The sequence below is a fragment of the Rhipicephalus microplus genome, chromosome 2 (genome assembly GCF_043290135.1).
Source record: "Rhipicephalus microplus isolate Deutch F79 chromosome 2, USDA_Rmic, whole genome shotgun sequence".
Taxonomy (NCBI): domain Eukaryota; kingdom Metazoa; phylum Arthropoda; class Arachnida; order Ixodida; family Ixodidae; genus Rhipicephalus; species Rhipicephalus microplus.
The window spans coordinates 47,121,084-47,133,406 of NC_134701.1; positions in this window are offsets into that span (position 1 = coordinate 47,121,084).

Below are 12,323 nucleotides of genomic sequence, written 5' to 3' on the forward strand. Positions count from 1 at the left end.
GATGGACTCCCTGCTCAGAAGATTAAAATGGACCACCTGTTTGTGCTACTTAGACGATGTCGTCGTCTTTTCACCAACGTTTGAAACTCATAGAGAGCGCCTCTCAGCCATCTTAGGAATCTTCCGTCGCGCTGGCCTGCAGCTCAACTCGTCTAAATGTCACTTTGGATGCTATCAAATTACAGTATTGGCCATTTATTAGATGCCAACGGCGTACAGCCAGACCCGACAAAAATCAACGCCGTCAAAAGCTCTCTTTTACCACGATCTGCGTAGGATGTACGCAGCTTTATTGACTATGTTCCTACTTCCAACGCTTCGTAAAAAGTCTTGCACATATAGCGAGGCTGCCTACGCAGCTCCTCAAGAAAGACGTCCCGTTTTCATGGGGCTCCGAAGAGGGTTCTGCGTTCTCAACTCTTATCGCTCTTCTCACTACTCCTCCGATTCTGGCACACTTCAACCCTGCTGCCCCTACGGAAATCCGTACAGATGCAAGTGGACATGGCATTGGTGCAGTGCTGGCTCAGAAACAACAGGATCATGATTGCGTTATTGCATATGCCAGCCGCCTCCTGTCCGCCCCTGAACGTAACTATTCTATCACAGAGCGTGAGTGCTTGGCTCTTGCATGGGCAGGGGCGAAATTTCGACCTTATCTATGTGGACGCCCATTTTCAGTTATTACCAACCACCACTCGTTTTGCTAGCTCAACTCTTTGAAAGATCCATCAGGCCGCCTTGGTCGCTGGGCTTTGCGCCTGCAAGAGCTTTCCTATTCGGGGATCTACAAATCTGGCCGCCTACACAAATCATGCAGATTGCCTCTCCCGATACCCTGTCGACGATCCTGAGGACACTGAGGAGCCAACGGAGAACTTTATCTTTTCAGTGTCCGACTACCTTAATATTGGGGAAGCAAAGCGCGATCCAGTGCTGCTTGATATCATCAGCCTTACGGAATCCTCCCCAAATGACGCTTCCGTCCGCTACTTTGTCATTCAAAAGGGTGTGCTATAGCGTCGCGATTTTCGACCAGACGGGCCCGACCTTTTCATTGTTGTGTCTAAGCATTTGTGCCGCTGTGTTCTCACCGAAATTCACGACGCTCCCACGGCTGGAAACCTTGGTGTATCCGAACGTACGAGCGCGTCCGGTGCCGTTTCTTATGGCCAGGCCTTGCTCGCTCAAGACGCCGATACGTCGCCAAGTGTGACATATGCCAACGTCGTAAAACACCGTTGCTGCTACCCGCTAGCCATCTTCAGCCAATTCACATACCCGCGGAACCATTTTACTGTGTTGGATTATACCTGCTTGGTCCTTTTCCCACATCAACAATAGAAAACAAATGGATAGCCGTTATTACAGACTACGCTATTACGTGAGCTCTACCGACCAGCTGTGCAATCGACGTCGCTGACTTCTTGTTACGGGACGTTATATTGATTCAGGGTGCTCTGAGACAGATTCTCACAGATCGTGGCCGTACATTTCTATCCCAAGTCGTCGCCGACATTCTGCGTTCTTGTTCCACGCAACATACACCGACAACTGCTTACTACCCTCAAACAAATGGCCTCATGGAACGATTTAAGCGCACTCTAACAAATATGCTCGCTATGTAGGTGTCGCCCGACCACCGAGACTAGGACCTTGCCTCACCCTAAGCAACTTTCACGTATCGTTCCTCCCATCACGACACAGCGGGCTTTTCGCCGTTCTACTTATTGTACGGAAGAGAGCCGACTTTAGCGCTGGGCTTAGTCATCTCAGCTCACACCTCGTCCACCAGCGAGTATGCCCATGACACGATTCGCTAGCCGAACATGCCCGTCAGCTCGCTCGCGCTCGGCTGATGGCGTCGCAAACCAACCAATGTCGCCGGTACAATGCGGAACATAGAGACGTACATTTCGCTCCCGGTACCCTCGTTTTACTCTGGTCCCCCCTCATCGTCGGCTGGGCCTATCAAAAAAACTTCTGTCTCAACACACGGGACTCTACCGTATATTGCGTCAAGTAACACCTGTCACCGACGAGATCAACCACATCTATGCATCATCATCTGCTGCGCGGTCCAGTGATATTGTACACGTCTTGCGGATCAAGTTCAACAAGAATGCGTCAGATAATGTCCTTTAAAGCACCGAGACGGTGCCTCCGCCGCCGGGGGCATGCTACGTGCCAGTGCAGGGAGTTGAAGAAGAGAAAGCATATAGACTGGCGCGAGCTAATCTGCGTGGCTCGCGCTGCTTGCTTAACCGGCTGCGAAACATCTCTGACTACCCCTCCAAGTCGGTCTCCTTCTCGTAACAATATTACCAGCCGTTGATCATACTGCCTATCATCATGGGGTAACACATACGCCATTCATTTCAAACCGCTTCAGTGCCTTCAAAACCAGGCGATCAAATAATGACATATACCTCATTGCCTTCCCATTCTACACCCGTCTATCGATATCTGCGCATTTCACCGATTGAAGAGTTGTTTTATCACAGATTGTCCCTCATCACACTTCCTCCTATTCATCGTGAAATATATTTAGAGAGTATTCCTCATCATGTATTTGCCAACGACAACAAAACCGGGTTTTCAGAAAAAATGCCTTTTTTTACAAAAAAAGATCAATTTATGGCAGATTTACGACTTGCTTTCATGGCAGTTATCATTTAAACTGCATGCCTCTACGAAATAATTCATCTCGGTCACTGCAATTTTAAGCACAACATAAAAAATATATAGTGGAAGAAGCCTTTTGTTTATCTGTAATAAATTTAATTTCATCACCACTTTACAGTTGTGTATTGGTAATGTCATGCTTTACATATAGCCATTAAAATAAACATAAATTTAGCACACATCCTTCTGTTTTGATTGCGTTTGATATTTGTTCACTGTTTTGCCAATGTTAGCGTTTTATGTACGCCACTAATAAGGAAGGTCCCCTTCACACCCTTGTACTTTAGGACCTCCTGAACTGTATGCATTATGTAAGCCATTCTGTGTACACGAAATAACAACGAATAAACTTGAACTTGAACTTGAACCACTACATGAAATTTGTGGATTGTGTGACGTACAGAGTCTGACTGGCGAGCGCTAAACACCATGTTGGGCAAACCAGCACATGCTTAAACCACCGGTTGAGTGAACGCAGTAACAATATTCGCCAAATGAACAGCAGGCACTAGGCCCTTCATAGGGCGAAGTGCCCTTGAATGTGTTTGCACACCTCTGCATGCAAACACATTCGAAAAGCACCGAGTGATGGGGCAATGTGGTTTTCAGTTCGCGCGTGACATGACTGAGGCAGCGAAAATTGCAAATCATGATGATACCTGCATATGAGTCACGCCCTTTGCCTTGACGAAAAAAAGTTCTCTGTATCTTTCGTCAGCATGAACACTGCAAGTGGCGTAGTCTGACAGGTGTCATCAAAAGTTTTTTTTTTGAAGTAGTACTTTGTAATCTTGCTGTTCACGTGTCGCTTTGTTTATATCCTGTCCCCTTTCAAAACTGAACTGCACTTTTAGTCAGCGCTTGTCTGCGTTTTTTTCTATGCCTTGTCCTTGCTTGCACTGTTAGGAGCTATTAGATACTATAGTAGATTGCCGACTTGTCGAAAACATTCGCTCTCGTATGGCCCCTCTGAAGGTAGCAGCAGCACTCCTGAAGTAAAAATAACACAAGTCAGGCCAGAACAAGACTTTCAAATCGCTTTTCACAATTTCAGTCTTGTGCCATTATGACTGAATAACGAACTTTACAACAAAAAGAATTAAAAAAAATTGACACATGGCAAGAATTCCAACCCATGACTTCTTCGCTCACACCACATTGCGAGTACGACATGCTACAACACCTCACTGTAAAACGTCGCTAGAGTTTTTTTTTTCCTTCTTATTATAAATAACGTCGTCCTCAAGCCTTCATTAAGTATTTTCATAAATGCCAATGTGAGTGGCTTGAAACATGGGACAACCACAGAGAGTTTATCAGTTTGTTATGTACTTCCTCGAATTAGAGTGTGAACGCGGCACGTTTCGCAATAATTAAAAAGCGTAACTGAAGATATCTGTGGTGTCCACATTACGACACTAAGTGACAATTCTGTGTAAAAAACATCGTACTTGCCAACTGCACACTTAACAATTCAGTTTTTGACGTATCCTAGAACACGTTTTCTGTCATCCTTGTTCGCGTGCCGCAAGTACAGCAAGAACATATTACTGAGGTCATATCGACTTGGAGTTGAATACTACATTCGTGGCGTTCGTAACAGTACACGTGATTATTGAAGCACGAAAAATGAATTACTCTTCGAACAGTAGATGTAAATACGAAGGAGTCAACGAGATGATATTCACTGATCTATCTACAGAAAACTTGTGCTGAAAACGTGGAAATTAGACTATAGTGTCATCCAGTGCGCTGAAAGGCACTGCGAGGTGCTGGAATTGCACTCTCTTTATTTTAATTGAGAAGCCTTTCTTAGCGAACTTTGGCGACATTGAGCATATCTATCTATCTATCTATCTATCTATCTATCTATCTATCTATCTATCTATCTATCTATCTATCTATCTATCTATCTATCTATCTTTCTATCTATCTGTCTATCTATCTATCCAACTATCTATCTATCTATCTATCTATCTCTATCTATCTATCTAACTATCTATCTGTCTATCTAGCTATCTATCTATTTATCTATCTATCTATCTATCTGTCCATCTATGTTCCTGGCCGTTTCATTATTGATATCGATATCCCATTCCCTATGGCATCCCATGACTCTATGAAGACCATAATTTACTCGCCATAACAAGAATATTATGATGTGTATGTCATGAATGTCCTGATTTATATTTCATGGTCTTGCTGCTCTTGCGGTGGTTTCATTCACATGGCTTGTTGAAAAAGTGTTCTGGTACGACATGACTATATGGCGAACACAAGTGACAGTTCCTAACGCGGAAATCATGACATGCATGTAATGTGTGTCATGAGTCATGACTACATGCCACGCTCATGATGGGCTCGCGGCAGATTCGCTAGCTTCACGTATACAAAGTTTGGTAATACGGGACGAGAATGAATGACGAATGCGTTTACTGGTGCAAATATGACAGCCATGAGATGCGTGTCATTTAACAACATGACTACTGTCACAGAACGAGCGCTCAAAAAGGGCGCGCCGCCAAATTCTCGCGACAAAACGCCGGAGTGACGCCACGAGGTCAACGATAAAAGAACAAAAAAGAGAAAACAAACATCCAAGGCTCCCCGGGCGCGCGACTCTCTCCCCTCGGATGCGTAGCTTCGCCGACGAACCTCCTCTCCCCACATCGGCGGCCGAGCAAGCACTCGAAATTTCTAGAAGAAAAGGGGCGTGTTATGCCGGGTTGAGTCATCTGTCGGGGACGGCCCTCGTACAGTCTCGCGCCCTCCCCCAGCCTCCGCTGCGCATCGCGCCGACGAAATGATGAGAACTTTCTGGAATGTCGCGCGGAAGGTATTTAACCGAGCAGAAGAGATGAGAGATCAGGAGAGGACAAAAGTTAGCGCCAGAGCGCGTAGGGTATACCGCCGTGTAGTCGGTGAGGGTTTTGTTCGTGGTGACAAAGCAGGAGAAGAAAAGGATTTCCACCTGTGTGGTGACGACTCGAGCTACAGGCAAGAGTGTGTGTTTACCGCTATCGAGCGAAGACGCGTGGCAACAGCTGCGTGTGTGAAGCCGACGTGTTTTTGGCGAAGAAATTTGAAGCTTGGAGAGTGGCCTATTGAAGACGTGAGGTTTCCTGGAAGAGAAACTTCGGCGAGGTTTCCTGGAAGAGAAACTTCGAGGGCAGCGGAACGACAACAACGCTGGACTTTGAGTGAGTGATTCTCGGAAGGGTATCATCCAGACTTTTGTTCCAAGAACTTTGGACTGAATAGGTTTTCTATCTCTTTAGTCTTTAAGTGTCTTGGTTGTTCAATGCATGCGACTGCATTGTAGTGCGTACTGTTGTCTGTGTCCGTTGTTTCGAGTGTGGCTGATTGTACTGTGTAGTACGTCGTTTGATTGGTGACATATTGTATGCAACTATTGTGGAGTGTGCATTCTTGTGTATTGTTTTCGATCTGCCATTATTCAGAATATAATTCTGGTTCTTTATCAACTCTCGGCTCTGACTTGTTCTTTGGGCCACAGCCGGCGTCCGCTGGCGCGCCGAAAAAGACCACTTCTCAATTGTCCACGCTTTCGTGGTGCGGTTCGGGGGGCCGATACTTCGGCCCTTGGAATTAGCCCGGCGATCGCCTCCCTAATTAATGAGACCTGTGTGACAATTATTCTGGCGTCCGCGACAGGACTTTTTGGTGCGCAGTGTGTCCAAAGTAGTGAGAAAGAGCCTCGAGTTGTTGATACTGCTATCGGACCGATTTTGTGTGTTGTTCAGTGTTCTCGTTAACGAGCGCAGGGGAGTGTTCCGATAGACTGATTTAGGCAGATACTTTTTGCACGCGGCAAGACTTTATTTGCGAGACACAATGGATCTCGATAAGTTAGTAGCTCTTGGTGAGAAGATGGGTCTTTCTGGCGCCGAACTACGGAAGTGGGTAAGCCAGAAGGAGAAAGAGGCGGTGGAGAGAGAGAGAGGTTGGCCGCTGAAAGGGCGAAGTAAGAAAGAGAGCAACAATTGAAGTTGGAGTTGGAGAGAGAAAAGCTGGCAGCTGAAAGGGCGAAAGAAGAAAGAGAGGCAAAGGAGCGACAGCTGAGAGAAGAAAGAGAGCAGCAATTGAAGTTGGAGCTGGAAAAGAAAGACTGGCAGCTGGGAGGGTGAAAGAAGAAAGAGAGGAAAGAGAACGGCAGCGACAGCACGAGATAGAACTTGAGCGGCTACGTATGCAACAGCGAAGTGAAACTCCGGTCCAAGCTAGAGTTGAAAGCTGCGAACGGGAGGACCACGGCTTCCGCTTAAACCCAAGCAAGCTGCTCGTAGCGTTTGATGAGAGGAAGGACGACCTTGACGCGTACCTTCATAGATTTGATACGATTGCAAGGAGCCAAAATTGGCCGGAACATCAATGGGCAACTGCTTTGAGTACTTCCTTGAGTGGTGAAGCGCTCAGTGTGTACGGCAGGCGGACGCCGACCGATGCAGCCAACTACGCAAAGGTGAAAGCTGCTTTGCTGAAGCGATTTAGATTTACTGTGGAAGGATTCCGGGACCGATTTCGGACAGGAAAGCCAGCTGATGGTGCGACGGCTACGCAGTATGCCGCCAGACTTTGCCATTATTTCGACAGATGAATTGAACTTTCAGGGACAGCACAGGAGTACGATGAGCTTAGAGAGCTCCTAATTAGAGAACAATTTCTTACTAGTTGCCACCCAAGCCTGTCGCTCTACTTGAAAGAGAGGAGACCTAAGTCACTTGAAGACATGCTTGAATTAGCTGATCAATTCTTGGAAGCGCAAGGTGGCACTAATTTGGCCAAGGTCCAGAAGGATTGTCCTGAAGATTCGAAGAAATCGGCTCCCGAAGAAATGGAGCGTGCACCGGAGAGCATTCCGCGATGTTTTCTGTGTAACCGAGTGGGTCACCGAGCGAAAAACTGTCGAACGATCTTTACGAGCCCTACGGTAGTAAAATGTTTTAATTGTGGTCAGACTGGGCACAAAGCAGACGCATGTCGGAACAGAGCGAGTCAAACTCACCAGGTATCCTGTGTGCAAGCGGCACCGAAATCCGGTAATAATGCCGTCACAGATGGATTCGTAGAGTTGAAAAATGGGGAGAAAATTCCTATTGTGGGTGCTGTAATGGCAAAACAGCCAACCGGTGTTACAAAGGGAATGCCAACGCTGCCTGGAAAAGTTGCGGGCAAAAAGGTTACGGTGTTAAGAGACACCGGTATCTCCACGGTTATCGTGCGGAGAAATTTGGTACGGGAAAGTGAGTTAACAGGCAAAACGAAACCGGTTTGCCTAATCGACCGTACAGTTCGGATGCTTCCCGAAGCAGAGATTGAGGTGGAAACCCTGTACTTCAGCGGGAAGGTTACCGCTCTTTGTATGATGACCCCCCTGTACGACCTTGTCATCGGAAACATCGACGGGGCGCGAAGACCGAATGATCCGGAATGTTTGGGAGAAGACCCTAAGATAGAGCCCTCGCCAACCCAGCGACCGCGAGATACAGGGGAGGAGCATCCCGTGATGGATCTCACTAGAGCCCAAGGTGAAGCCGCGGCGCAAAAGACAGTGAATGAGAAGATGATCGTGTTGGATGAGTTCACGGACCGGGCAGCTGGACTTACGTCGGCACGACCACAACCGAGCAACAGTGTAAAGGTGACGGAGTCGGCCAGCCAGGCCAAATGTCGGGACGTGAACAAGCGGGTGAATAACCGGGCAGGATCGGTTGAGCGTCATGACCCGTTTGCAGTGTCGAAAGTGACAATGATGGCTGAGACGCCCCCTCAGATATTGTCGTTGGAAAGGGCTCGCCGAAAAAGAACGTGGAAACACAAGAAGAGATCGAGCGAGCACCGCAAGAAAGGGCGCAAGCGCCGCTCGGAAAGCACTGGATAGGTGTCGAGGTCGAATCAGAATGTGTTTGGCAGTGCTGAGTGCCATATGTTGTGGTAAGGTTGTGTTATCCTGTGTCACAAGTGTCGAAATGTTTGTGCTATGATGTATAGTGTTGTATAATTGTTGTAAAGACAGAACCTTGTACGTTTGTATTGTTTGGAATGTGTGATGAAGCGTCGTACTCATGTACCTGCGGTTATATTTCATGTGTGTGAGATTGAATTGTAATGTCCAATCGTAATGAGTGATATATTGTGAATGTGACGTGTCATGAACGACGGACTATGTTACAGTCTTTGAGAGTGTGGGGACTGTTCGCGCTCGTTTGTGTGGTTTTGAATATTATGAGATAATATTCTTAAAGTGGGGGGCAGTGTCACAGAACGAGCGTCAAAAAAGGGCGCGCCGACAAATTCTCGTGACGAAACGCCCGAGTGACGCAGCGAGGTCAACAATAAAAGAACAAAAAAAGAGAAAACAAACATCCAAGGCTCCCCGGCCGCGCGACTCTCTCCCCTCGGAAGCGTGGCTTCGCCGACGAACCTCCTCACCCCACATCGGCGGCCGAGCAAGCACTCAAAATTTCTAGAAGGAGAGGGGCGTGTTATGCCGGGTTGAGTCATCTGTCGGGGACGGCCCTCGTACAGTCTCGCGCCCTCCCCCAGCCTCCACTGCGCATCGCGTCGACGAAATGATGAGAACTTTCTAGAATGTCGCGCGGAAGGTATTTAACCGAGCAGCGGAGATGAGAGATCAGGAGAAGACGGAAGTTCGCGCCAAAGCGCGCAGGGTATACCGCCGTGTAGTCGGTGAGGGTTTTGTCCGTGGAGACAAAGCAGGAGAAGAAAAGAATTTCCACCTGAGGGGTGACGACTCGAGCTACAGGCAAGGGTGTGTGTTTACCGCTATCGAGTGAAGACGCGTGGCAACAGCTGCGTGTGTGAAGCCGACGTGTTTCTGGCGAAGAAATTTGAAGCTTGGAGAGTGGCCTATTGAAGACGTGAGGTTTCCTGGAAGAGAAAGTTCGGCGAGGTTTCCTGGAAGAGAAACTTCGAGGGCAGCAGAACGACAACAGCGCTGGACTTTGAGTGAGTGATTCTCGGAAGAGTATCATCCAGACTTTTGTTCCAAGAACTTTGGACTGAATAGGTTTTCTATCTCTTTAGTCTTTAAGTGTCTTGGTTGTTCAATGCATGCGACTGCATTGTAGTGCGTACTGTTGTCTGTGTCCGTTGTTTCGAGTGTGGCTGATTGTACTGTGTAGTACGTTGTTTGATTGGTGACATATTGTAAGCAACTATTGTGGAGTGTGCATTCTTGTGTATTGTTTTCGATCTGCCATTATTGAGAATATAATTTTGGTTGTTTATCAACTCTTGGCTCTGACTTGTTCTTTGGGACACAGCCGGCGTCCGCTGGCGCGCCAAAAAGACCACTTCTAAATTGTCCACGCTTTCGTGGTACGGTTCGGGGGGCCGATAATTCGGCCCTTGGAATTAACCCGGCGATCGCCTCCCTAATTATTTGGAACTGTGTGACAACTACATGCTACACTTATGATGCAGTCGCTGCCGTTTTGCTAGCTACATATGTACCAAACTCAGTATTGCATGACGCCTACGTACTAGAAAGTAAAAAGACACGTCCAAATACGATAATCATGAAATGCATTTCATGTAACATCAAGACTACAAGGCGCACTCATAATACGCTCGTGGCCCTTTCGCTAGCTTTACATGCATCAAATTCGGTATTACGTCACGTGAACGGATGTGGAAGGTTTGTGACTGGTGCAAACATGATAATTGTGAGATGCGGGTCATATAGGAACATGACTTCTTGCCACACTCAAGGCGCCAATACAGTTCGACGTGACCCGGAGCGCGTGCGCGCCGACGTTCGTTTCGTGCGTCACCTAGATGATGCCACGCCAGAAACCGATCTGCCTGCACACTAAACCTATTCTGACCCTTCAGGGTGTAAGAAAAGATGCGACACCCTTCAGCACAACCTTTCAACACCCTATATGTATGACAGCATCCTTAAAAAAAGCAGAGTACATACAATTAAAGGGTGCGAAACAGGGTGAAAGAAGGGTGCTACAAATAATGGGTGCTGAAGAGCACCCGTAAGGATGTACAGTCATCAACAAAAATGTGTGAGCAACACGGCCAGCGAACATAGCCAACAGCTTATGGAGATCGCCTGGTTGGCCACCACGGTCACATTAGTTCTACCAAAGTAGCGGATATTATGAGTGGCGGCAACGCCCAGCCGAACATAACGTTTGTATTGGTTGTGGCACTTGTGTGGATTATGACTTTCACCCATGGAGCTATTGACCTCTTCTGCAAAATTATTGCAGCCACTAACAGAAGTGATACACGTTGATGCAGATCATGGTACTTCGGTTTCTAGACAGAGTTTCACAACTATTCACAAAATATAAAAATTTTGGTTCATTCATCACTGCATGCAATGTCATAGCGATGTGATAAGAGCGAGTCACAGATATAGTTTTCTAGTGCAAGCTATGAACATAGTTAATACGAGTGCCCAGCAATGAGTTTGGAGATGTTCTTTATGGGTATTAATTTTCAGCCTATTATAATATCCCCTATAGAGCACGAAGTCCTCTCTCAATGATCTCGAACTTGCACCATGCAGTGGGACCTTATTTTATTTTACAGCAACAACGTTTGTGATTTTTTCACGTTAGCTGGCCTTCTGGCACTGACAGCAGCATTTCCCGTTCTTCGGTATCCATTCCATCGCTCTAAAAGACCAACACACTCCGTCCATCACATTAACATACATAGCGTGCTCCGGTTCATCTTCTTCTATGCACTGCCAGCTACCCATATTTGTTCTCGAATCTATGGTGCTTTCTCCCTTGTGTTGGTGTCGGGAACACCAAAATGTTATCATGATGCATTGGAATAATTTTAGTTTATTTTGAATTATGCTATACTTTCAAAGGCCAATTTCAGTTTTCACAGTTACTTATGAGCATAGTCTGACATACTTATTTTTTGAATGCTTGAATGTATGTTTATTTCATGATGTATTTACAGATAGCAAACTCTTGTCAAACCTATAGCCAAAGGCTAGTTAAAGGTCCGAAAAAAAGAATATTCATAGTAATATCCAAGCACAGCAGGAAAAAATACAAAAAATAACATGATAAATCTTCAAATACACCAAAAAGATTATTTCATCAAATAAATAGTAAATAATCAAATCAACCAACAAGCATCATCCACTACAGTACCTAAAAACAAAGTATACAGGCTAAGTACAGATACAAGGAAAGGATCCGTTGCCAATAATCAAGAAGCTATGAAGTACAAAAATCTATTATATTTGAGTTAGTAGGCAAAAAATGACTGTAGGTGACCTCAAAAATACGTACTTTGTGAGAACGACAGAAATATGATCATATGTTACCTAAATACAGAACACTATTACATGTCAGTAATTTCACAGAAACAGCAGTAATCATATATGCATATATTTGACAACCTTGTACAATAACAACAAAGCTTGTATACTTTAGTCTGTCTGTAACAAAGAAACTATTGTTTCAGGACATCAGGGAAGTTCGCCAAATTAATCATTATTGTGGGAGTGTGTTCGAGTGGTGGTGGGCAGCAGCAACCCGGCTGTACTATCCACAGCTTTCTCCTCTCTGCTGTAAGTTGTACGTGACGCACGTAAACAATGATGAGTGAATCAT